Below are 22,805 nucleotides of genomic sequence, written 5' to 3' on the forward strand. Positions count from 1 at the left end.
TAATTTTTGGTCTAGATTACTTTGTAGGGTCTTCAATGCCTTAAGCCATGATAATATACCAGAGTCATGGAAAACATCAATAATCATCCCTGTGTTTAAAAAGGGAAATAGGCAGGATCCTGCATGTTATAGACCGATCTCATTGATTGACTCATCAGTTAAAATTTTAGTCATATTAGCAAAACTAAATGAGTGGGCAACTGAGAAAAGTATTCTGACCAATGTTCAATATGGTTTTAGACCCAAAAGAAGCACTCAGGACCAATGTTTCAATTTGCATTTGCCGATAGAGAAATACACCAAGGCCAAGGCGGGGTTCATGTATCTTGGTTTCATGGACCTCTCCTCTGCTTTTGATCTGGTTAACAGATCAAAGCTTTGGTCCATATTGCTAGAAATGGGCTTGGACAGGACATTGGTTAATTTACTGGCAGACTTGCACTCTGGCCTCACAGCTAAAATTAGAGTCACCACGGGTGGACGGTGCACGGGGGACTTTGCTTCAGAAAAGGGGGTCAGACAGGGGTGCATTCTTGCACCCCTACTGTTCACATTATATTTGAATGCTCTAGAACCCACCCTGAGGGATGTGACCCTCGACATTCCGCGTGCAGGGGAGCAGGGGATCCCTGTTCTCCTTTACGCGGATGACGCTGTACTTCTTGCACGTACCGGGGTGGGGCTCCAACGTCTTCTGGACGCCTTTGAAATTTTTATGGGCTCACTTGACCTAAAAATAAACGCAAAGAAGTCCCAAATTATGCTTATGGGCAACGCAGCAAGGAAAAACTGTCATAAAACGTTTTTTTGTGGACGGGAGAAGCTTGCTCGAGTAGCTTCCTTCCCTTACCTAGGGATCACATTCGATGAAAAGGGTAATTGGGGACCCCAGCTAAAGGACAGAGTCATCTCGTTAGCAAGAACATCTTCAGCTCTCCAGGGGTTCTCTAAGAAACTGGGGGCCAGGTCAATTCCAACCATAATGAAAATTTATAAGGCAAAATGTATTTCAGTTGCATCTTATGGCAGCTCAATTTGGGGTTACAGGGGTCTAGACTCCCTACAGATCATGGAAAATAAATTCTTCAGATCCGTTCTTGGTGTCCCACAGACAACTCCGTCCTACACTGTACACTTGGAACTTGGGGAAGGCTACATCACAGACCTGATAAAAACAGCACCTTTAGTAGCTTGGCTGAGGATGTGGCTCAACAAAGAAATTCCCCTAAATCACACTATCATGAAAGATTGTCTGTGTTTGGATAAAGTTAATAACATTAAGTGGTTGACATACATCAAGGAAAACTTCACCAAGTTGGGGAGGCCATAGTTATACTCAGCAACAGAGTCTATAACACCCAAAGATATTGCATTAACTAAGTGTGCAATGAGAGAGCTCTTATCCCTGGAAAGAGAAGAAGAGAGTGAGTTGAAAAAACCAAGTGTTAGGGTGAGTCTAATATTATCTATACATGACGGCCCAGAAAGCTACCTGAACATGGTGACCCACCCTTACCACAGGTTTATCTTAACTCGTTTTCGTTTTAACCTGATACATTTTAATCTTGGTTTTTATCCTGCATGGAGTACTCCAGAAAAGGCGCTACCATGTTCCTGTGATCATTTCTCCGAACAAAATACTATGCACCTAGTGATGTTCTGTGGACATTACGTAGAGGCGAGGAGGAAGTTTCTTGTGCCCATCCTAAAGGAGGCTGGATTTACTCAAGTTAAACCTGCTCTTATTTATTTACAGCTTCTGCAGACTCCTAGGATTATGTTCTATGTGGCTAGCTTCCTAGTGAGTGCTATTAGGAGCAGGAACATTAGGCTAAAAAATATAATAACTCCCCTCCAATAGCATAAACTGAGTATTATAAAAGGCACTTTGGGACTAATAGGACTTGTAACAGGGATACATCTGGTTTTAGATATGTCTTACTCTGGGGCATTTAGTACTTCGCATTTTGCACTATGTATATGACATGTTGTATGATTTTTATCTTTTTTGCATCTCAACTGTTTTTAAACTATGTATTTATTGTATATGTATTTTAAATAACCTGCACTTTGCCATTGTCTTTATATGATATTAAGTTATCGCAATAAAGTATTTTGACTGACTGACTCCTAACTTCTGTGAATACCGAAATGAGTAAGTGCCTTCTGTGAATACCAAAATGAGTAAGTGCCTTCTGTGAATACCACAATGGTAATACGTTTAGGATTTTGTCTTAAGTTAGTTCTGTGAATCGGGCCCATAGTAACTAAGGAATGACCTGAAATAGCGCATTGTTCTGAACGCACTGAAATTAGAGAGATAGCCTTTGACTCTGCATGGTGATGTGTGCAATGCACGTGTGAGAAGTGCGGCAACCGATCACTCGCTGCAGTATCAGCACAAACCTAGGGAGCAACCATGCAGGCAATGTAAGAAAAGTAACTAGAGCAATGATAAAGTAAAACAAATAGAAAACTAAGGCTGCATACTTACATTCCCAAGCGATTGGAGTGCACTGTGACACATGCTCTTGCTCTTGACTGATTCTTGCATAAATTGTGTTAGCCACCCTGCACAGCAACATCAGTAGGAATACCTGTTCTAACACAAAGGTGGCAAGGGAGTACAAATGCAATACAGCTGTGTTCTTAAAGCCACCACAGCCAAGAAAAAAAACATTAGTGCCAGGTGGACTATGTGGATTGAAACATTCAATTACTCCATATATGCACTTGAAGACGAATATGATAAGGAAACCATAAAATATTTGAAAAACCCTGCATGTGATGGAGTGAAAGAAAGGTGGTGAACAAAGTTTCATAGACTGACGCAAAATTGTACCGAAAAATGAAAGAAGCCCTAGAAGCCAAATTCAATTCAATGCCAAGTGCATGAAAGCTATGTTTTCTGCAAATCACAACAGACTGGTGAAACAATGGATGGATTTGTTGAAAGACTTGATACACTTATTAAAATTTCAAGTTCGGTGATTTTACGGATGAAGAAGCCATGCACCTCAGAGTCATAACTGCTGTCTTTCAGATTCTTTAAAAAAGTGTATGTTGACAGAGACACTCAGACTAGATAAAATGCAGATGACTGCGAGAGCAGAGAAACAGGTGAAATGACAAGCTGCTGACATGAAAGCAGGGACAACATACAAAGAATCCTTATTGACCATGGAAAGCAATCATAAAAGAGATGCACATAAGTCGAAGTCCTCGAAGAAAACAAAACTATGCTTTCGATGTGCATTTCTGTTTCTCCATAAGGGCAACTGTCCAGCCCTAGAACAAATCTGTAAAGGTTGTGGGAAGGAGAACCTCTTCATAACTGTGTGTCGAGTCAAAGAAAAATCGAATGTGTCATGATAGAAAGAAAAGATGGATGCAAGAATGTGCCAGAAACACTCTTGCCCCACCCACAAAATCAAAAACCAACATGAACTACACCAAGTAGAGACCAAGAAAAGTCAATCATTATCAAGTTCATTGTATAAAGTCTCTTCAACATCGCTATCTTGTAACAATGAAGAAGATGGGTGCTTGCTAACGAGGTCCTCAAAAGAATGGCATGCACATGTAGGGTTAGCTGACTATGAAGAAGACTGAAATTCAAGAAAAGATCACCAAATAAAATGCTGGACTTCATTCGGACACTCTACACTGAATGTAAATGGTCACCCCATAAGGTTCATCAGAGACAGTGAGGCGTTGATTAATGTCACGCTCGTAGAAAGATTCAACATACTCTCACTTGTGCCATGCCTCACGCCTTCAAACACAAAAGTGTATCCCGGGGCAGCTTTTAAACATTTACAAAGCTAAGGTTCGTCACAGCGTCTATGCAGCGCTAAACAATGTCAGTACAAGCCACCATTCATGTTCTACAAGGAATCTTGTCTAGTGCATGCTTACTCAGTTTTGCCACAGCAGCTGACATGGGGTTAATATTCCTCAATTAGGACCTCTGTGCTCAGTCTGATATTATGAGCCAAATCCTGTCATTGTTTCTTGGCTTCGGAAAGCTCAAGAAAATTAAAGTACAGCTTCAAATCAACAAAGACATTCATCCTATTACCCAGCGGCACTGTAGAGTCACTTATCATTTGGAAGACGCTGCAGAGAAAGAGTTGGCAACACTTTTCAAATATGATGTAATTGAACGTACTACAGACAAAACACCATGGTTTTCACCCATAGTAGTAGTATCAAAGAAAGACAGTAGTGGAACGGTGTGCATTTGCGTTGATATGTGCCAGCAAAACAGGGCCATTGAGAGGGAAAGACACCCTAATCCGCACATAGCAGACATGATCATGCAACTGAACAGTGCTAAAGTAATTTCCAGTCTTGAACTAAACAAAGGATACTACTAACTTGAGACAGAAGCCAACTGCAGATATATTACCACTTTTTCCACTCATGTTTGTTTGTTCAGAGATAAGAGACAGAGCTTTGGACTATCTTCAGCTGCTGAGATATTTCAGGATGTTATACACAAAGTAATCCAACCTGTTTCATATGCTTTCAGTTACAATGATGACATACTGGATTTTGGAAGCACTCAAAAAGAACACGAAAAAGCAATTACTCAAAAATTCCAGTTAATTGCTGCTGATACAGATCACATTTTGAAGGCTGCAAAATTTAAATTCCACAAAACATAACACACATGTTTCGGGCACATATTCTCTGATTGGGGAAACAACTGTAGATCCAGATAAGGTGCAAGCACTGTCAGCAGCTTGCCCTCCCCCATATGTGTCCATACTGCTGTGCTTCTAGATATGCCAGTTATTGCTAAAGATGCATTCACAATTTCGCCACTGCATCCCTATTGAGAGGTTTGACAAAGCTGAATGTTCTTTTTCAGTGGCCTCCTGAATGTGATCAAAGTTTCCAAGAAATAGCTCATGCAATTGATCATGCAACTGAAATGATCTACTTCGACCGCAGGCAGCCTACCGAATTGACTGTAAATGAGAGCCGAGTAGGGCTGGGGGCAATCCCTGCTCAAAACAGAATGCCGAAAGACATATTGTGGCCTATGCTGGTCAAAGCCTGTCTGAAACAGAACATGCCTACTTTCAGCTGGAGAAGGAGAGTCTGGCTGTGGTTTGGGCCTGGAAACATTTTCATGTATTCCTCCATGGAAAGCGATTTAATGTCATCATGGACCTTCAGGCATTGCTCACTATTTTTGGAAACCTGAAGGCTAAGATGCCGCACACATCGAACCATGGGGGTTAGGCTGTAAGAGTACAACTACAAGATTGTACATAAACCTGGGAAGGCTCAAAACCCTGCAGATTACTTTTCACAAGCACCACTACATTGTCATGGTTTGACATCCAAAACCGATAAAGAATGTCTTAATTTTATTGTGAGTTAAAGCACACCAGCAGCTGTCTGAGGATCATTCCATTGCTGCCACCAACACAGACAAAGACAAGGTTGTGAAACATAATCATGGACATGAAGCACATGGCCTCTGGCCAATAATGTTGAATTCCAAACGCTCAAATACATACAGGATGAGTTAGCAGTCACACAAGACGGCATAATACTGAGAGGCTAGAGAATCATTATATCTGAGAGCCTTGCTGGCCGATGACGGCTAATAGCCAGAAACCGGTCCTAGGATGCTTGATTCCGGTCAAGGGAAGACATGGCTAGGCAGTTCGGGCTGGACTGTTCCTATGAGGCACAGGGTCAAGACTAATTTGCATATGGCCATGTCTGAATTGTGGTGACGTGGTGAGCAAAATCACGATGGATTGAACCCAGATCGGTGACTTGGGGTGAAGGCTTTGCCAATGTGCAAAATTCCATCCATCATTTTGTGTCTTTTGCTGTTTGCCCTATATGAGAAGGGTATGAACAGACATGCGTCCCATGCTCACTACACCACTGGAGACTAACTTACCACGCCGCCACTGCCAGGAGTCCACAGAGAAGCCAGGACCTAAGCCGCCACCGCCGAGAGTCACTTAGTCACCAAGCCACGCGCCGCCGCCCCGGGGACTACACCACCCGGCAGGCCTAGCGGCGGCGCGCACCAGACTCAACAGACGCGGCGAGAGAGCGCCAGAAGGCGCAATAAATCTGCAGACACCCCGGCAGAGCGGGGGAGACTAACTTACCACACCAGAACCACTAACCACTTACCACACCCCGCCAGAACGGCAAAAACTATACTGCAGCTAAAATGTATATACAATACCAAAGAGCACTATCAGATGAGGTTATAGTAGAACAATTTGCATATTGGGGTTATTCTTTATCACAAACTACCCCTCTTTCCACTTGCAGTGCAAGGAGTATCCTGCTAATATAAGGAAGCAACCTTTAACACAACGCCAATTGAAAAGGTCGTGTTAAGTTGAGGATCCAGTAATTCAAATTCTGGGTAAGTGAACATAATTAAGCCCCTCTGGATCTTTGGGAATCACCCTTAGAATAGGGATGACAGTATCCTGTTTCCATTCATCTACAGCTCTACAGAAAACCCATATCGGTGGCTCCTACTACTAGAGCGCGAAATCATTTCATGAAGTTACAAGGTAGCTGCACAATATATAGATTAATTCCTCCACTATCTGTCAAATGTTTCATAAATTATGTTTGGTTAGACATTGATATAGGTTCTATTATTATCATTTACTCACAGGTATCACAATCACGCAAAGACATATGTCTATACCTGGTAATATGCAGCATTGTTGAGACCCGGAAAGTATATTTGGGCAGATAGTCCTCCATGATTTATCTGGATGACAGTTTCTGACAACTAAGATAATCAGTTTAAGAAAATGTTCTTCTACATTTGGCGGGTGATAAGAGTGTGTTACTATCTGCCTAAAAACCAGAATACAATGGTGATAGCCGTAGTATCCAATATGCTATGAGAACCTTAATCATATTACCAAGAATTTAATTTTCTGTATTAGGGCAACCAATGCCAGGCTCAATACATAGATTAAATAAGAACAGAGTGAGACTATCTCCATGGAAATCGAATACTGGTATCTACCAGTGTTGTCCCTTTTAGCAACTAATAAGTCTTTTACATATACCAATAGCATTACCAAAATCTGAAATTAGACTAGTGCCAACTGTAAATAGTGATAATGTGTTTTGTATCTTTAGATGACAGGAAATGTTTTAGGAATATATGGTTGTTGCAAAAAATGCATAAAATACTTGTAAACGCAAAAAAAGTAATTGTATGTTTCCTTCTAGAACTTGGTCCTGAAGAAGGTTTTAATTGTTTCTCCAAAACCGAAACGCCGCGTCGACCCCTGTTCTTGTGAACTTTTTAATCATGTATAAACTATTTGATTATTGTGTATGCCAGTGATTTTGAATGTTTTTAAATATGTTACTGTAAAAATTGTTTTTATTATCTGTGCTTACATGCGACTCTGAAATAAACATACTAATGTTATATTTTTCTAAAACTAAATGTCCTGTCCTCTTTAAGCTTGGTAAAATCAAGGAGAGTATGAGTTTAGTGGGTATTAAATACATCTGATATTTGTTGCATTACAATGTTGGCTGATATGTAATCTAAGAAAGCTACAGATAAGGTTTGGTAACAGTACTGTGTGATTGGTATTAGTAAAAAATAAGACTTTGGGCACCTACAATATAATACTAACCAACTAGGGTTACTTGTGGGACTTCCCTGTTTTTTCATCTATTCTCCCCTGTCCCAGAATTCACAGATAAGGGGGCCTCCTCCATTTTTCTTTGTTAACTTACCACACCGCCACTGCCAGGAGTCCACAGAGAAGCCAGGACCTAAGCCGCCACCGCCGAGAGTCACTTAGTCACCAAGCCACGCGCTGCCGCCCCGGGGACTACACCACCCGGCATGCCTAGCGGCGGCACGCAACAGACGCAACAGACGCAGCGAGAGAGCGCCAGAAGACGCAATAAATCTGCAGACTCCCCCGCGACGCGGGACACGAGCGGGACGCCCGGGGCTAAGCCCGGGCAAAGGGCGGGCCCTCTACGGCCCTCATCGGCAGGAAGCGACAGGGACAGGGCCAGAAACGCTGTTGGATGCTTGAGGCACACCCTACTATCCAAGTAAGACATTGTTGTATTCATTTTTTCACCTACATTTAAGATTGAGGAGACAGTCTTCTGGCTTCAGTGGCAGGATGCCGAAAAGAGGCGCTGTTCCTATAGCAAATACTATGGAAAACTATTTGGTTCAAACTGTGCAAAAAATAAATATACAGAGGAGAGAATCTCTGGGGTTGAGTCAATCACCAGATCTACGATGCATGAGCCCTACCATACTTCCTCCCACTGATGACATTATATCCCTGGAGATTGATCCTGAAGCTCGTTCTATCCTTCCTATTAATCAGGGCAGCAGCAATTCATTTGAGAATACAGAGCCAGCCCCTGAGGTACTTATTGCGGACCCTGTGAACAATATAGACAGTGACTCTGAACAGGAGATACAGGCTTGTCTTTCAGATGAAGATCAGTCCATATCTGATCATGCCCCTCGGTCAGAACGCTCTAGTGCAAAAAATCATCCAAAACGGGGAGGGTTAAGGTCGGGGACAAGGAGGAAGAGGGAAAATACTCCAAAGGCTAAGTTAAAGGAAAATGGAGAGGGGAGAGCAAAGCTTAACGTTGATGATGACTTGTTTGTAAAAATTGCTGAGCTGATTAAAAGTAAAATTAAAGCCATTATTAAACCTCTAATAGCTAAAATAGATAAACTACAAACTGAGGTCAAAAAGCTAGGAGGGCAGCAGAACAAGCTAGTGGAGGGTGTTGAAAATATTACCACGCTGGTTGTTAACATGGGCAATAATACTGGAGAGCATGCTGATGCCGATGGTGAAGGAACAGATGAATTTTTGCATAATAATCCCCCAACGCAGTTACCGGTTCTAAATGCTAATGAAACAGTTGGTAAAGGGGCTAGTCCTTTAACAGTTGAAATCCCCCCAGCACAAGCCCAGATAACGGACCCCTTACAATTTATAGTTGAAGCTTCACCTGTTGTTCTAGTATTAGCCAATGTTCCCCCCCCCTAGAAGCTGGTATAGTAGAATCCCCCACTTCTTTGTCAAATAAGGCATTGCAATGGCTCACAAATAACATGAGGCTAGCCCCGGGGGGGGGGGGGGGGGGGGGGACAACTGGCTCAGGAGATTAAGAACGCAAAAAGGGTTTCCTGGTTAGGAAATCGTCCCAAAAAATTTAAAGGGGATTGTGTGGCAGTGAGTTTTTCACATACAGGCGTTTTGCCAAACATCCTCACTAACTTACTCCCGCCCCAACGCAGGCAGGGTACTGTTGTCCCACTAACCTTAAAAGTTTTTTATGGAGAACAACAGAATGTCACCTACCCTAGGACCCCAGCTTTCGGGTGGGATAATAATTGGGATACAAACAACAGATGGGGTCGAGATCAACACCGAAATACTGTAAACCACCCAGCTCTTTCAGTTCACCAAAATCCTTTTGCACAACCCCTTTTGCTGTCTAACCGATATGCTCCTCTATCCTTTTTGGACCAAAATGATTGACTTTCGCCTGAACATATAAGCCACGAAGAGAAATATGTACCAGTATTTAGTATGCTTACCTGGAATATTGCAGGAATCAAGGCTAAAGTAGGCAATGTGGTATGGACAGACTTTATGACTAAGTTCGACATTATTGCATTGCAGGAAACATGGGATACAAACAACAGTTTTTCTTTAGATGGCTATAGTCATTTTTGTATTCCTGCAGTGTCTAGCGTTGCAGGAAGAGCCAAGGGAGGCTTGTTAAGCCTCTTTAAAGTAGATATTAAAGGTAGCCTAAAGAAATGTGATTCGGGATCCGAGCAATGTTTAATTGTTGAAATTTCCTCAGCAGAATTTCCCAATATTTTATTTATAAACTTTTATAACCCCAATGCATCTGACTGTACTTTATATAGCCTAGATAGATTGGATCAGTTTTTGTCAGTCTACAGTGCAAATGTTAATTCTTTTGAAATCATTTTCTTGGGTGATTTTAATATACACCCGTGTTCATTAATGTGTGTTTGCGATGATGTAGAATCCCCTCCCAATTGTTCGCCTATCCATCTTGAATATAACAAACAGGGGGAATGTTTAGAGAACTTTTTAGCAAGATGGAACATATATGAGTCTGGGTGCGGGGAGGAGGGGATAGGGCCCCTACATTTAAGGGAACAGACAATGGCTCTATTATTGATTATATATTTATTTCAGTGTGTTTTTTAGGTACGGTTTTAATGTACAAAACTGTGGTTTCTGTCTTCAGTGATCATAATCCTGTCTCCTTGGACCTAGTAACTTCTGATCTTATAGGGCGAAAATATGGTCCTTGCAATAATAAACAAGTACTCAAAGTTAAAGACCAGGGACGCAGATTGAAATGGGATAGTATAACCCCTGAATCCTTCGTACAAGAGGTACTCTCTGATGCTGAGGACGAGGTTGGTGTGTGCCTATCTAGCGAGGCTGAAGATAGGGAAGTGATACTTGCCTTTGGTAGCATCTGCAGCAAGATTAATCGAAGGCTGTTTGCTGGTTTTAAACCTAAGACAATGCCCATCAAAAGATGGTTTGATCACAGATGTTCAAAAGCACATTCTGCACTGCTCAATGCTTTAAAAGCTGTTCCGAAAGATCGTGAACTTATCACTACCTGTAGAGCCCAGTATAAAAAAGCCATAGCAGATAGGAAAAAAGAGATTAAAGACGAAGCCTGGACCCAGCTCTTAGACCCAGCAATATTGAAAAACAGTGGAGAATTCTGGAAGATTGTCAACCAACCTTTATTTACAGGGGAGAAAAATTCCTCCCTCGAAACTAATATATCTGATGAAGGTTGGATAAAACACTTTAGTGACATCTACTCTGATCATACCAGTGGAGATCCCGGGGCTCAGGAGGATGACACTAAAGCCATTGGGAATCAATTGCACTTTGAAGTAACGGAAGTTTTACATGCCATAGACTGTACTCTGAAGAAAAAGGTGCCAGGACCCGATGGTGTTCCTGCAGACGCCTTTAAATGCTTCCCTAATTTTTTGTCTAGATTACTTTGCAGGGTCTTTAATGCATTAAGCCATGATAATATTCCGGAGTCATGGAAAACATCTATAATTATCCCTGTGTTTAAAAAGGGAAACAGGCAGGATCCTGCATGCTATAGACCAATCTCATTGATTGACTCATCAGTTAAGATCCTAGGAAGAGTTATATTAGTAAGACTAAATGGGTGGGCTTCTGAGAACAGTATTCTGACAAATGTGCAATATGGATTTAGACCTAAAAGAAGTACCCAGGACCAATGTATTAATCTCCACCTGTTGATTGAGAAATACACCAAGGCTAAGGAGGGGTCCATGTAGCTCGGTTTCATGGACCTCTCCTCCGCCTTTGATCTGGTTAACAGATCAAAGCTCTGGTCAAAATTGCTGGAAATGGGCTTGGATAGGACAATAGTCAACTTATTGGCTGACCTGCACTCGAGCCTTACTGCAAAAATTAGAGTTACCTCGAGTGGAAGGTGTACCGACGTCTTCGCTTCTGAAAAAGGGGTCAGACAGGGGTGCATTTTGGCACCCCTATTGCTCACATTATATGTGAATGCCTTGGAGCCTGCTCTTAGGGACGTGACCCTCGATATTCCCCGTGCAGGGGATCAGGGGATTCCTGTTCTCCTTTACGCGGATTACGCAGTTCTTCTTGCGCGTACCGGGGTGGGGCTCCAACGCCTTCTGGACGCCTTTGAAACCTTCATGGGCTCACTAGATCTGAAAATAAATGCGAAAAAATCTCAAATTATGCTCATGGGCAGGGCAGCAAGAAAAAACTATCACAAAACTTTTCTCTGCGGACAGGAGAAGCTTGCTCGAGTAACCTCCTTCCCCTATTTAGGGATTACATTTGATGAGAAGGGAAACTGGGGACCCCATGTTAAGAATAGAGTAACTTCGTTAGCAAGAACATCTGCAGCCCTTCAGGAGTTCTCTAAGAAACTTGGGGCCAGGCCAATCGCAGCCATAATGAAAATCTATAAGGCCAAATGTATCTCAGTGGCATCATATGGTAGTTCGATATGGGGATATAGGGGATTGGATCCCCTACAGATGATGGAAAACAAATTTTTTAGATCTGTTCTTGGTGTTCCACAATCAACCCCGTCCTACACTGTTCATATGGAATTAGGGGAAGGCTACATCACAGACCTGATAAAAACAGCACCTTTAGTAGCTTGGCTGAGGTTGTGGTTTAACAAAGAAATCCCTTTAAACCATATCATTATGAGAGACTGTCTGTGTTTGGACAAAGCTAACAACATTAAGTGGCTGACATACATCAAGGAAATTGTTTCCAGGTTGGGGAGGCCTGAGCTATATTCTGCAATAGATTCTATAACACCCAAAGATATAGCGCTCACAAAACGTGCAATGAGAGTGCTTTTATCTCTGGAGAGGGAAGAGTGTGAGCTGAAAAAACCTAGTCTTTGGGACAGTCTAATATTATCTATACCTGACGGCCCAGAAAATTATTTGAATAAGGTGACTCACCTTTACCACAGGTTTATTTTAACTCGTTTCCGTTTTAATTTGATACATTTTAATCTTGGTTTTTATCCTGTATGGAGTACTCCAGAAAAGGCGTTACCATGTTCTTGCGAACAAAACGCTATGTACTTTGTGATGTTCTGTAGTCATTACATTGATGCTAGGAGAAAGTTCCTTGTGCCTATCCTTAGGGAAGCTGGATTTATTCAAGTTAAACCTGCTCTTATTTATTTACAGCTTCTACAGACTCCCAAGATTATGTTTCATGTGGCTAGTTTCCTGGTGAGTGCTATTAGGAGCAGGAATGCTAGACTAAAAAATGCGGCTACTTCCCTTAGTAGTACAGATTGTGTACTTTAAATAGGCACCTTGTAATTAAATCAGGACTTGTAATAGGGACATCTGGTCCTAGCTATGTTTGTCTTGCTGTTTTTTTTTTCTTAGTACTCTTTTAGCACTTTAGCACTTTGCACTCTGAATTTTATATTGATATGAATTGTAACATGATGTATGATTTTTATTCTTACTGTATTTTAACTGTTTTTAAAGTATGCACTTTCTGTATATGTATTTTAAACAATCTGTATTTTGCCATTGTCTTTATATGATATTAAGTTATCGCAATAAAGTATTTTGACTGACTTTTTGACACTGGAGTCGGTCCCGGTCCACTTGACTTGATATGTATTCCTAACCCTTTACTTTTCCCCCTCTTCCATCTATGCTCCTTAGGACATGTTTTCAATGTTATCTAATGCTCTAGCAATGGATGTATTTATGTACCATTGACTTTCTCTATGCTATGTTATGCTCTAGAAACTAATATAACTATGTAACACTGTTCTGTTGTAACCATATCCTCATGTAAAGCGCTCTGATACCTCAGGGTCTAGCCAGCGCTATATAAAACTCTTCAAATAAAAATAAACTCCTACTTTGTCACTTTCCAGATCCTGGCGCTACCTGACACTACCTTGGAGGCGACATGATCTCCTGGTTTGGCTCCTTAGCCTGGACCTTCCATTGCCTGATGAGGGTGGACCTCGATCCGGAAGGCAAGCATAAGCTTCTAACAGACTGATTGCGGAGATGTGATTAATGTGATTTCTGCCACTTTTTATTTAACAAAGGAGAGATGTAGCATATTGATGCTATGTGCACTACAGCCCTTGTTGTTCTGAGCGGACTCTGAACAGGAACTTCGTGATGTACAGTGGTGATATTAAGATGTAGTTATTGGAAGTATGACATAATGTGTAAAGTATGATTAAGCGTTGGAGAATAAAGATATGCTCAACCGTGGCTCCTGTGTGCGTCTCTAATCTGCTTGCATGCTCCAGAGCTGAGGAATACGCTACAACAGCTGTCTCCCTTTGTGACATTTTTCAGTGTTTCTCTTTCACCTTCTTTACCCTTTGTGTGGTTTTGTCCTTCTTGCTCGAGGTATGTGTCTGATGAATGAAAATAAGTGCTAGTCCCATAAAATGAGAGCTGGTTGGCCCCACCCGGCAACCACTGCTTCAAATCAAGCACGGGGGGCACCACACATGCAATTCACATAGCACCCTCACATGGTGATAGACAAAGAAGATTAGACAGACCCCCACTTGCACTCTACTAGGACCCAGAATGTGCTGACTCTCAACCCTTTTTGAGAAAATAACAACCTAGTTAGTTTATAAGTTCTTGTCTAGTCTATAATAGACAGATATCTTCCCGCCTCGACGTCCATAAAGACACGGGTGTAGCTGCGAGCCTCCACGCATCCGTATCTGAAATTGGATTTTGAAATCAGTGAATCAGTTAACCGGAGTAATTATTTTAAAAATATCGTCCACTTTTTTCGGAGGCAATACAACAAAAGGCTGTGAACAAGATTGGATTCACATGTTTGCTGATTCATGGAATAAATATCCCTAGTCCACGTACCTCAGCTTTCCTGAATCTAGAAATGGAACTATTCCGCTATTTAGGAGAGAACCTTCTCTTTTTAACTTCCATCCGTGCCCCGGGCGTTTAATTCTGACACGCTTGATACTTTCAAACATTCTTCCCTCGAGGAGATATGAGTGACTAACCATATAGAAATCGTGCCCATATCAACAATGTGGCCGTCATTCACTCAACAGTGACAGCATCAGTCTTACTTAGAGCATTAGTTCTACCTATACCACTACATAATATATTAAGCAATAGAGTTTGTTCCTGAAGAAGGCGCTGGTTCGCCAAAACGCACGTCGGATGATATATACCTCCTCCTTTTTTATTAATTATATGGTTTTTGTAATAATTGCTTTGTCTATGTTTACACTCGTTCTTTTATGAATACATTATTGTATGTTTTTTATTTAAACTTGTAATAAAAAGATGAGTTTTTAACCTATTTGTGTTTATGTTTTGACAATTTGAATACTGTGCCCTTTTATTTGTTCCCCTTTTTTGGTCCCTTATCTGTCTATTATAGACTAGACAAACACTTATAAACTGCCTAGTTTGTTATTTTCTCAAATTGTTTTCCCTGACCTAGGAGTCTACTCATTTATTGTTCAGGGGGTCCTTGTTTTTTACGAGACTGACTCTCAACCCTGTCAGTGATGAGTGCTGAGCATAACCGGACATAAGTGGCAATGAACATAGGAAACAGAAGAAGAAGCACCCCCACATGAGCATCTGAAGGCTGGGAGATACCGCCGAGCAAGCTGATAGTTAAAGGGGCCTGTGGGAAGGAAGTTGAAATTGATGCATTTGCTGTGGAAGTGGCAAGAGTTCCCCACACTGACCTGAATGGAGAAGGATGCAGGTGGAAGATAATATGTCTGCTGCAACAGATCATTGAGAGCTGGACCAAACTCATTATATGATGATTCATGCAGCACACCTGCAGCAGGAGAGTGCTGCAGCAAAGTGATAGTGAACACCATCTCTAAAGCTTCAAAAGTTAAGGATCGCCAAACTCAAGTGACCACATCCTGGTAACAGAACATGTTTAAAGTCTAAAGGCCACAGGTGAGCCCAAGGCACGCCTAGATAGTAGACCTTCAATACTCCCTGCCCAGGTACCTGACTCATCAGCCCCTGCACAGCCACAAACGATAGGTCATGAGAAGAATTGTAATTCTGTGACTCTGGCAGGCGTGAGTGGTAAATAAACTGTTCAACAGATGATATGTTTCAAAATAAGGGGTTAGGAATAGTGCAACTGCATAAACTGCTTGATAATTATGTGTTTGTCCTCACATCTCATTGGACATAACCTTACACCGCACCAGAGCAGGTGACCTGCAGGATCTCAAACGTAACTAGGGATCCAGAGTCCACATTGGAGGAAGTGCTAGTGGACAGTGTTACACATGACGTACTCTGTAATCTAAAATCAACACAGTGAGCATTGAGATTGAATTGCTAATAGCTGACTTCATAAAAATTTGGGAAAGGGTAAACACAATGTGAGGAATATGAAAAAAATAACACCCAAGTAAAGACCCTGTGAGCAGCAATTGAAAAATCCCAAAGAACTAAAAACGACAATGCAAGCACACACAGAAGATCGACCAATCTAGGACAAACGATATAAAGCTGATTGGAGAGGCAAATCGCAGGAAAGAGGAAATGTGGAACTCTTTGTTGGAGACAAGCTGATCAATGCCATGAAGAACAAAGGATTATCCATTGTTTATGATGTGGAAAGAAAACACAGAGCTCCTCCGGTGCCCCCTTCATGACTTTGGGTACCACCAAGAGGCATCTTATTATCATTTATCTGTACCCATAGAGATCTGATTTTGAAAGCTACTAGGCAACAGTAGCAATTAAGATATGAGGGCATTAATGATGTTCACAGACTTCATGCAGGTGATTCAGAATCGCAAAAACAACAAGTGATGGACTGAATGTGGATCAATGTCACACACTCCCCCAGTCAAATGATCTGGGCCCAAATCCATCGTTTTTTTTGCACTCCACACCACCCTGGGTTAGACAATGGCGATATGCAAATCAGCTCTGACCCTGTTGCCCCATGGGAACAGTCCAGTCCGAACTACAAAAGCCATGTCCTTCCCAGAACGGAATCAAGCATCCGAGGACCGGTGATTCAGAATCAGCAAAGCCACTTCGACGTTGTGAAATAACCTGGGAAAGGCAATGACATTTTCTATAATAGGTTTGCCACTTGCAAAACTGCACTTAATGGCAGAAGGCGAATCTCCACGTCCATCAGACAAACTTGAAACTGGATGGAAGGGTGGAACCCTATGGCTTGGAGAAATGATGGCCAGAGGGAGAAGAATAATCAAAGGGAAAGAGGAACAGCAACCCACCTGGAGGGTGACTTGACAGGCTGCTGGTGACTGCATTTATAACCAAAGGATTGACCTTTCCTAGCTGACTGGTAGACTACAAAGAAGGAAGAGTGAGAGAAGTTGTTTTTAAAAGAGGCTTCCATGATAGAAATGTGTGAACTTAACCAGATTCAGATGTGAAAGGTATATGGTTAGAATTTTTGGTGTACACTCACAGGTTCCAAGAAGCTTCACTTCTGGCAAGTGGAATAGCCGATCACTCTCCAATGGTGATGAAAATGTATACCGATCATAGGAGACATTTGGGGGATTAGAAGTAAGACCCATGATATTTTCTAGAGCAGGAAGTGAGTGAAGCATAGAGGAAGAAATTTGAATACTTGAACAGTGGCCCTGTGTCTAGTCGAGTAACCATATAGAAAGCATGTAAGTCTGTCATCACAGGCCACTTAGTTTTCATGGTAGTGGGCAACAAGAGAGAATACAAGAAAAATGTGTAGCTCTAGATCAAGAACTATTAAAGAAGAAACAGGAACATATGAAGTATTTAAGTTACCTTGACAAAAGATATATGTGAGCTGAAAAAAAGGACTACAGATCAATATTCTTTGAGAAATCCCATGCCCACCACTTAAGTGCCCCAAAAAACTATTTAGTGTTTGTAAAACAACTGGAATACTGATGTGTTGCTTTGGGAGAAGAGATGATACTCTAAGGCATATCCTCAGGATGAGTAATAGTCAAAGGCAAATGATACATAAAGACAACGAGTGCTGAAATATTTGGAACAAACTATGAAGCATTTCACTCTTCTAATCTGAATGGCAATACCTAGGCGCAGGTCTAGTTAGGTTTTACCTTTGCAGGCAGAACAATGTCAGCTAGAGCATCTGATCACAGTGGAAGAAGTTGAAATGTAAAATAAATTCAGTTAGGAAAAATGCCTGAACCTTGTGGGCTGACAAAGGAGGTTTCACAAGAATCTGCCAAATGTCAGACCTCAAGCACTGCTGGCAAGGTTCGTAGTGAAAAAACAGGAAAGGGGCAATAGCAGCAGATTAAAGAAGTGCAAGTGGTCCTACCTCAAAAGGTAAGATTGTCCTTAATACTGACCCTGGGTTCATGTCTACCAGATTGACCAGCCTTAAACTGTGTCGATTATTTTTCCAGTTTTCTATATAGCACCTATCTAGCCCAAGAGCATTAGAGTGCTTTTACAACAGAACCAGCCACCACTACACATTTGTTTTCTATGTGTACAGGCATAAGGAGATTAAATTATTTGATCAGAATCAACGGATGTTGAGCAAATAATGGGATTCAGGCCTAGATCCCCATGTTCCTAAGACAGCAGCTGTAGGCACTTTTTTACTTCTCATGTCATGTGCTAGGAATGTAAGGAAACTGGTGGCACTGGCATCATTGAGTAAGGACAACACCTTCAACGCTGCTACAGGAGATTGACTTTGAACCTTAATCTAATACTACTCCTGAAAAACAAACCATAAGCATGCATGTGACTTACTGACACAAAATCAAGGATATTTTCTATATTTGAGGGAACTAGAGAGGCATTCCCACTTTTGCCACAGTAATTGGATCCCTGGTAGATTAGATACATAATGAAATATTATTGAGGGTGTAGAAGTGGTGTTCAGGTTATGATAAGTGGAAGTTGTTACATGTATACCATGTTTTGTTGTATCTGGCTAAGACAGTGGACTTCTTTCATAGACTGAGATCCATATTATGAATGTGTGGGACTCTTCCTTCGTCAATTGGTTTTGTGCAGGAAGATGCCCTTTCCTGCACAAAAACAATCGTTCCAACAGCGCAGACACACAACCTTGCACCATGGTGCAAAGGTGCCTTTGTTGGCACTAGGCATCAATATGTGTGCTGCCATAGGCAGAAAGTCCGGGAATGCACTGTATATCATTCATACTGCACATTCATGCCTTTTCCTTTTTACTCAGGGCAGCATGGAAAAGTGACTTGCTGTGCTGCCCTGCATCCGAAAGTTGTAAATGAGGCCCAGTATGGAACCGCATATCAAGGATGGGCACATTAACCATGCCCAATCTGACTGTTACAATACAGGCCTCCTTGCACAATGATGTTACTGTGACTAACTTGGGCCCTTGCACAGTAATCTAGACTGTAAACCAATGGAATGCAATGGTATTGTCCGAGGAGAAACTGAACACCTGAATGGACGGTCAGGTGTGGGTCATGTGAAGGAATGAAACATGTGAACAGGACAAACTTCAGGTGTAGAGTAAAATGCTTGAAGCTACATAGTACGCAGCTGTCTTTACGTGAGGGGTGAGAGCACACAGTTGTCAGTCCCTAGTGTAGGGAACTTCCAAACTCCTGTTATTACGAAAATCAGACCAGGTGTGAGGGTGAATGCAAGAGATGCACACCAGAGGGCCATGTGTGTTGAAACAAAAGATGATGTGTGGCCCTGGTGGGCCTGCGGTAGTGCAGTGCATTGTAGGCGTTGGATGTGCATGTCAAACTGCTGCTGTGGGTGAGTGATGAGATATTACATGTTATGGACGAGAGAAAGGATATGTGTACGCCAAGACACATGCACTGCTGTGTCTGGGTAAAAATGTAGTACATGGCTAGCAGGAGTCTGAAGGCAAAGTGTCTCAACATGCCACATATGCCATGGTCGGAGAATGTGAAACAGGGATCTTTCAAGGTATAGGATGTACTAGTTTGCCACACAAAGGGCAGGAGTCAGGGATGGTTGGATGCTGAGGTGAATGGGCCCAAACCTGCTAGGTACATGTCACCAACTCCAGTACTACTACCATGTGGGCTACTGCTCATCCCATAGCCCTTAAAAACGGCTAGCCATATCAGTCAATTGGATATGGTCCTGCATATTGTTGATGTTGTAGGCCCTTGAAGTCAATTTATCATCTGGATACCATCAGTGTGTGGCGGCAAGTTGAATGCCTGACCCAAAATCAGTTTTGACAGAGGAGGGTTATATATGTACAAGTAAGGGGGCCTGAGTAAAAAGATGTCTGAAACTCTGCAGATGACTTACTCTATCAATCATGAAACAGCCTGAGTGTCAGTGTTAGCAATCTACCTAGTGTGACACGGCCATCCCCTCTGAGATTCTACACAGTGCCCATTGCCCACAGGTATTGAGCCAACTGTGTGTGCTATAATATCACATGAGTATACACTAAAATGAAACCCTTGGCAAGTACATGTCCTCACCCATTCTTGCAGTGTTGCAAGGTTGGACGCTGTGTCGAGGTATGCAGGATACGTTTGATAAATGGAATCCTTGCCCACATTAAACCACAATGTTAACACAAGGCAGCTCAACAAGGCAGAGTACCATGTACTTTGTAAAAGGCAGACTGCAGGATCATCACCAATTTATGGGCAAACCCATTTCACCATCACACAAGCTGTGGTCTGAGTACTGGTCAAAGGAAATACAGGCACAGTGGAGACTAGGTGCATTGTATCAGTATCGGCATCATGAAATAGAAAGCTAATCATCAAAGCAGAGGTGGACTGTACCTCACATCACCTGTACATAAATGGCAGGGCCAGAGAGCTGTGTAACTGTGTTGCATCATGTGTCATGACAGAACAGGTCAGTCCTGTTACACAGTGGTTGTGTGAACAATGCAGAGATACTGACATCTGATTGCAAGTACACTGTAAATTAGGCTTCAAACCTATTAGAAACAGATGTCCTAAGTAGCAATGTTGACCTTACAAGGAATGAGTATGAAGTCTGAATGTAACCAGATTACTCATATCACCATCTAACATAGATCAACAACAACATATATCTATGTCATTGCAGTGGATGTGCCAATTACTCCTGACCCTCTGTCTGCCTGCATGAGGATCCTGCTGATGATGACAGCCTTCCAATCCTCAACCAAGACCCCTTCCAGGAAATCCTGTGCTCCATTCTGACAACATCTCTGGACACAGAAAGGACTGACAGTGTTGCACCTTCTCCAGAGGATCTGCCTATCACCCAACAAACACCACAACTTGCCCACCTCCGCCCTGGACTCAGAGGACCCCCAGAATAAATTCCAACATTGTGCAGTAAAAGTCCAGTGGGAGCTGGTAGATGCAGTGCAGGTTGGGATGGAGAAATGCCGGCCACCCTAGAGGGAGTCCAGAAGTGCCTCAGTCCCAATAAGGACCTCACAGAGGCCATACGAGGCACTTGGCTAACATCGCTGGTGTCATGAAGTAGATGCATAAACAATTACCCAATTGTTGCCATGCTGGCAAACCAGCAGGCCCTTCTTAGTGCAGTGCTGCCTTACTTGTTGTTGCAGAGAAATATTGCTGGGACAGGGGATCCACATCTCCAGCCTCTGATGTGTTTGTGCCTCCATCGCCAACAGGACCAACAACATACCCCCCATGGGAGGCACCACACTCATCAGAAGACAAAGATGTGGATTTCTCCTCTTTCCATCAAAAAACTGGGTGGTAGCATTTCTTTGTGCCACAACACCAGTTTTCCAATTTACCTGTGATTATGGTCATGCCAGTGTACTTCTCCCTTTGCTTTCCCACCTGTTGACCTTACTCATTTGCGACTATATACATGCCCTATCTTCACTAATGGCAATTTGGTCCTCCTCCTCATTGGAACTCTCCTCTGCGCCACATGTCCAATGACATATATTCCTTATGAACTCTGTCTGGACATCCACTGGCTCACAATCCAAGAACTGGCACTTGCTCCATGCTCCTTGTTTCATGTGTCAATAAAATCCCTTACCAGAAAAAGTGATGTATTTCTAGTCATGATTGGACTAAGTAGACAATGGTAGAGGTGCAGACCCAAAAAACACCCCCTAACATCTTAAGGAAACTGTTTTTTCTATGTGCATCTATACTAGCAAGGACTTACCAAAGGTTACATGCATGAAATGCAGTAATTAGCAATCAGTCAATTGGAAGACTGAATGTCATTTCTTCCAAGGTGGGGAATACATACAAGCATACTACCCAGCAAACAACATTGATATGCCAAGAAAATGGTAATAGGGAGAGAGTGAAAGTGGTTATCATCAGTGTGGCATCAATCACATCCTAGATTAGTCACAATGGTTTGACTGATCATCCATAAAAAAATATTCATCATTAAATACACACACAGTGAAACAGTTGGTTAATACCAGTTTTGGGCTGTGTGTTCATTCACAGCAAGAGTGCCAACTACATTACACTATCATGTTAGAAGATCCCTTAATGACTCAGTTCTAAACTTTGCATGAACTACTCCCTAGGTACTCTAACTAGTAACACATGTACTCATACACTGCCAGGAATTCTTCCAGCATGTGCTGAACCCAATCTAAGCAGATGTGACAAGTGCCATACAGTTAATAAGTAAGCAGTCTTGAAAGTGCTAAAGATTATTTATTAAACACTATTCCTATCTACACTATGCCTAAACGAACCTACGTTAACTTGCTTACATTATCCTAACTTAAAACTAACCGTACCTACCTAACATTAACTTAACCTATTCTAAACATATACCACAGCAGACAGAGATTATATATAAACCTCCCACCCCGGCCTGAATACACATTTGCACATAAGAAAAACATCAACTAAACCTATACACAAACTACCTAAGTATTTAAACATAACCAAATATATATTTTTATATATATACATTTTTTTATTTTTATTTTTTTTCATTTTTAGAAACACATGCCAGACATTAATCCCCTACTCATCAACACTCTACCCACCCAAGTCCCCATCTAAAAATGGATACATATTAAAAGCTAACAAAACAGTAAAACTAACTTAACCTATTGCTATAGTAAAACCTATAATAACCTACGCTAAAAGTCTAAACAAAGACAACAAATAATATGATATGTGGATGG

This window comes from Lissotriton vulgaris, chromosome 8, assembly GCF_964263255.1.
Source record: "Lissotriton vulgaris chromosome 8, aLisVul1.2, whole genome shotgun sequence".
Taxonomy (NCBI): domain Eukaryota; kingdom Metazoa; phylum Chordata; class Amphibia; order Caudata; family Salamandridae; genus Lissotriton; species Lissotriton vulgaris.